Genomic DNA, 6,116 nt, shown 5'->3' with positions numbered 1-6,116 from the left:
ATAGATGAAAGGATTCCATGGATGAATATCTAACATACCTGGAATAATGAATTTGGAAGGATTGATGGAGAGTTCTTGAGAAATTGTCTTGAATTTGAGAGCTAGGGTTCTTGTTTTTGAAAAGAGGATCTTCAATTTTGAAGAATAGTTGAATAATGAATGACTATTTAGGTCAATTGAGGTTAAATTTCATGTTTTAGATTAATTAGGGCCCTGGAAGAAGACCCAATTACCCTTGGATGAATTTAAAAACGGAAGCTGAAAATTGAAAACCTCAATTTTTGGCCTTGGTGCGATGCACCACTATCGCGCCAAGGCACTGGAAATGGACAACTGTGACCTGGACAAATATCGCAATGCGGTGCTATCACTGTAAAGCTTTGGATGCCATTTTGGCCTCCTCCACGATACGCCAACATCGCGGAAACCCACTGAAAATTGACAAATGAGAATTTGGCCTGCTCGGCGATGCGCCATAATCGTGGAGTCACACCAAAAATTGACAATTGTCATTTGGTCTGCCTACATGATGCACTGAGGGTTAAAATAACGGTGTTTAAAAACTGAAGCTTTAAATCTTCATAACTTTGTACCCGGTTATCGGATTTTGGCAAATTTTATATCATTGGAAAGCTAATTGAATTTCCTACGCAATGGTAGCTCTAAACTAAAAAATAATGAGTGTTTTGAAAATTTTATATTCGAATACTCATGTATTGGGACTTAGATTATGCTACAAAAATACGGGGTGTTACAGGTATGAAGTCCCTGATGCCTACTGTTACATGATTGAGTCCATAAATCCTAGAAGTTAGAGACATTGCATGTTGATGAAAATGGAAGGTTCAAGTACTTTTTTGTATCCTATAGTGCTTGGATTCAAGGTTTTCGACATTCTAGAAAAGACATAGCCGTTGAAGGTACCTTATTGAGGAGCAGCTATAATGGAGTTTTACTAGTTGTGGTGGTGCAAGATGCAGAGAATCACATCTTTTCTATCGCTTTTTGTGTAGTGGACAAAGAATGTGATGCCACTTATGGATTTTTTTGAACAACTGTGAAGCTATGTTAAAGATACCAAAGAGTTGTATTTTGTTTCTGATAGGCATCCAATTATTCCAAAGATGGGTTCAATTTTCTTCATTTCAGCTTACTTTGGCTGTTGCATCAGGCATCTTGGAGAGAACATTCAGACCAACTATCACAATGAAAGGGTCGTGACCCTTTTTTATAGAACAACTGCAACATATAGTAGAGAGGTGTTTTTAGACCATTTCAATCAAATAGCAGATGTGTATACCAAGGCAATAGAACATCTCATATGTGTCAGTTTTGAAATATGGAGTCGGGCATTCTGTCTGGCAGGTAGGTACATTCTTATGAATTTAATGTCTTGTTTGAGTTACAAGTTTAGTATGATGTCGTACTAAGTGATTCTTTTGTGTAGGTACAATATTATAACATCAAACATAGCTGAATCGGTGAATTCATTATTTGGCGATGAAAGAGAATTTCCCATCAAGACTCTATTTGAAATAATAAACAAGAAGAATGGCCAGTTTTTTAACGAAAGACGTATGCAGTTTGAGGGCCCAAGAAGAACATTTGTTCTAGAAATTGAAAAACTAATATCAATGAACATCAATTTGGGGAATAGGTTATTATCTCATCAAATAGCAGATTACAGATTCAGTATTACCAGTCATGGTGATGTTTCCATGTTCGATCTTCAAACAAGATCTTGTACGTGCAGAGTTTTTGACTTGGACAAAATACCTTGTCCATATGCTATGGCAGCGCTTTGAGCTCAATACAGTACAGAATATGGACCTAAAATTTATTAGCACTCCTCTCCATATTATTCAGTGGAAAAATATAAAATGACATATAGTGGGCATATTACTCCGGTGCCTCCTGAAGAATCTTGGGGTATTTCTGCAGAGCTTTTGGAGAGATTAATACTTCCTCCATATATTGACCCAAGAACTATCAAGCTGAGAAGAAAGCCATATAAGAGGAGGCGTGGAGTTGGAAAATCATTTCCTCCAAGAAGAAATAAGTGCTTCGTATGTAAGCGCTGACCACAAAAGAATTACATGCCCAGATCGTAATCCACAATGATCGTTTTTATTGCAAAAACTTTTGTTGTTGTTTATTATGGACTTTTATATATTTAAATCATTATTGTGAACGTAATGTTATCATTTATTATATCTAAAATATCTTTTTTAATAACTTTTGCATCAATAAAAAGAGGTAAAACATGAACTAAATACAACAGACTTTAATTATTTTTAATAGATTACCCATCTGTTGCAACAGATGGACATTAGCTGGAAGAACACAATATAGTTCATCAAACTGGAATATTTTCCTCTAACAGATGACAAATCTATCACAACAGATGGATAATCTGTTGGTAGAAACCCAACCGGTGACCAATCTATTCCAACACATAGTCCATCTGTTGAAAGAACTCAAAAGCCAAATTTTCTATTGCTACTGGATTCAAAATTGCTGCTTACCTCCAGTTGTCGACATATTAACACGTATATTTAGAAGGAAATTATAGAATAGAAATTGAATAAGAATTAAAAAGCCAAAGTTGGCTAAAAATAATTTTTTTATCAAACGAAATATAAAATACATTAGGTATAGATACGATATAGAAAAATTAAAATACATACTCTAAAAGAAAAAATACATTCTAATTATTATTATCATCATCATCATTAATGCCAGCGGGCCAATTAACTCACATCCGGACCCTCATCAGCCTCTGCATCTCTCTAAATATCTTTTCTTTCACAATGACCAACTCCCTTTGCAGGTCATCAACCTATCTCTAAAGTTCTCGAGCTGTGTCGCACAGAATAATATTGTCCCAAACAGGATCAGTCATATCTAGAATACACATGAATTGACAAAAAACGTAGACACAAAAGTAAAAAAAAGTCCAAATGTAATACAATGTATACTACCAACTGATAAATTTACACAGGAAAAAACTTACCTCAATGAGAAAGGAATATGCTTTTTGAAGAGAAGTGGTTGAAGATGTCATACGAAAAGAAAAAATGCAAGAAATAAATAAAGTAGAGTAGAATGAAGATTAAGGAGGGACCTATTTATAGAGGATTGAATCTGGATGTGTCAAGTCAAAGACACGACTGTTTAGCTCAACTATATTAATTACATTCAAACTGCTGGCATTTTATTTTCTATTAAAAGTCGCAACTTTTTCTTTTACATTAATACTTTTTACCTTTTCAAAATGGTTTGTGACTTAATAACAATCGTTATTATTGAGATATTGTAACAGATTATCCATCTGTCACAACAGATCATCCATCTATCACAACAGATTTACCATCTGTTATAATAGATTTACCATCTATTGCAACAGATGGTCTGTATGTGCAATAGATAGTTTGTCAAAACAAATTTACCATCTATTGCAACAGATGATTTATATGTGCATCAAATGAGACATCTGTTGTAATATATGTATTATCTGTTGCAAAAGATGGACCATCTGCTGGAGGAGTTGTTTTGATTTCTTCTAACAGCTGATTCATCAGTTGCAACAGATGAAAAATTCAATTTATCAGCTATTTTAAATGTGTTAGATAAAAAGTCACGGTTCTTCATCTCTTTTGTAATAGTCATCACATGCATGCAGATGAATAAACTTTGTCTGGTTTGTCACAACAAATTTACCATCTGTTGTAACATCTGTTGCAATATATGAATTATCTGGTTTGATAGATGAACCATCTATTAAAGGAGATATTTTGATTTCTTCTAACAGCTGATTCATCAGTGGCACTAGATGGAGAATTTATTCATCAGCTATTTCGAATGTGTTAGATAAAAAGTCATGACTCTTCACCTCTTTTTTAATAGTCATCATATGTGTGCAGATGAATAAACACTGTCTGACATGTCTTGATGGGGTAGGAAGAATAAGGTATGTATAGATGAATGGATCCACTTTCATACGTGGGAGTTATGTATTATTGATCAGGCTATCATGACAGACACGCATAAAGTACAATGATTTTGTGAATGCAGTTTTTTACTGATTAGACATTTACCCTTCAAACAAGATCCTGCATTGTATAGTTTAGTTTGATAGGTGCAAACTGATAAGGCCGAAGGGTTCCAAGACGGTGGTGTCGATACCCTGTTACAATTTAATGATGGTTTACGCTTATGTTTTTGTGTCAAGTTTGGAGAAACTTTCAAGTTTTTAGCGGCAGCGTAAATATCCAATAGTGATTGGACTGATTTTAATGGCTCAATAGACTTCTTGAAAGGCCTCCAAAGTCTCGCACTACAGCAAACAATGATGGAACCAATAGAAATTCCCCTGGTCTATATTTGTATGAATGGGTTGCTTGAGGAGACTATTATACAATAGAAGGTGCTTGGAAGAATGCCTGTGTGGGAAGGGGGAGATGGAGAAGACCATATATCATGTCAGACCCTGTTTAAGAGGAAACACAAGGAATCAAGTAAGGAACTTCTAGAGAATCTGGCTAATAAAATTTACATGAGAAATGAAAAAGCTAAAATAAAAATCCGTTAGTCGTTCTTGAAAAAGAAAAATGGTCAGGTGGACTAGAACTAGTCACTTTGCTAGAGACTGCAACTAGCGAGCATGGCCTCAATGAAGTCTCACAAAGTGCAAGACTAGAACTCTAAGGAAGAATCTTTGTGAGCACAGGAGATTGGTAAGATTTCCAATCAAGAATGAAACCTGAACCAACAACTCTAGAATTAAAAATAAGGGAAGCCAAGGCATCAATTTTTGAAGTCTAACTTGTATCCCATTCCTTCTGTTTGTGGCTATGATCAAGTCAATGGCAGTAGAAACAAAAAGGTCTAAAGTTGTGAAGAAATACTATGCCTTGTTGTTTCCACTGCCTTTGACCCGACCAGAGCCATAAATAAGAGGCATGGGATGTAAGTTTAACTCAAGAAATTGCCACATTAGCTTGATCCCTTATTTTTAATTCAGGAGTAGCTGGTTCAGGTTTCAATCCTGACCGACAATCTTACCACCTTTTGTGCTTGCGAAGCTAAAACTTTAGAGGTCTGGCCCTGTATTTTGTGGGCCTTCATTCAGGCTACACTAGCTAGTTGAAGTCCCCGAACAAAGTGCACAGCTCCAGTCGACTTGTGTATTTTTTTTTCAAGAACGACTGATGGATTTTCATTTTTGGATACACTTTCACATTCACAACTCATTTAGTTTTTTCATTTTTATGTCAATTTCAGTAACCAGTTTCACTACACTTTCCTTCCTACCTTGTGTTTTTTCTTTAATAAGGTCTGAGTTGATATATGGTCTTCTCCACCCTGGTTCCCGCACAGGTTATCTTACAATAACCTTCTGCTGTATAATAGTCTCCTCGAGCAACCTATCCATATAAATTTGGACTAGAGCAATAACTATATTCATTTTTATTCTTATTTGCAGTAGTTCGAGGCTTCTAAGGCCTTTTAAAAGTCCATTAAACCCTTAAAGTCAGTGCAATCACTATTTGAATGTTTACACTACCACCAAAAACCTTAACCCTTCTCCAAACTTGACACATAAACATTAGCAAAATCTTCATTAAACCGTAACAGGGTATTGACACCACCTACTTTGTCCCTCAGCCTTACCAGTTTTAACCTAACAAGGTTAACTGTAAAATTCCATATCTTGTTTGAAGGATTAAGGTCTAATAGGTAAAGAACCAACATTCTAAAAATCATTGTACTAGATGTGTGTTTTCATAATAGGTTGATCAGTAATACACACCTTCCACAGATGATATGGTTCCATCTGCAAGTAGCTTATTTCTTTGAACCCATCTTTACTCCAGCCTTTAATGCTAGTCGGGCAAACGTTGATCCAGTTTTACTTTCTTTTATCTGCAAACAAGAGAAATACATTTGATGACAAACAAGAGAAGAACAAAAATAACATTACAAAAGGGTAACACAAAATTGAATGAATCAATAGATGACCAATCTGATGCAATAATTCCCCATCTGTTCAACCAATGAGGCATCTGTTGTAACAAATGGATGAAATATTGCAACAGATGGGTCATCTATTAAAA

The sequence above is a fragment of the Capsicum annuum genome, chromosome 7 (assembly GCF_002878395.1).
Source record: "Capsicum annuum cultivar UCD-10X-F1 chromosome 7, UCD10Xv1.1, whole genome shotgun sequence".
Classification (NCBI taxonomy): domain Eukaryota; kingdom Viridiplantae; phylum Streptophyta; class Magnoliopsida; order Solanales; family Solanaceae; genus Capsicum; species Capsicum annuum.
This window is presented reverse-complemented; position numbering follows the sequence as displayed.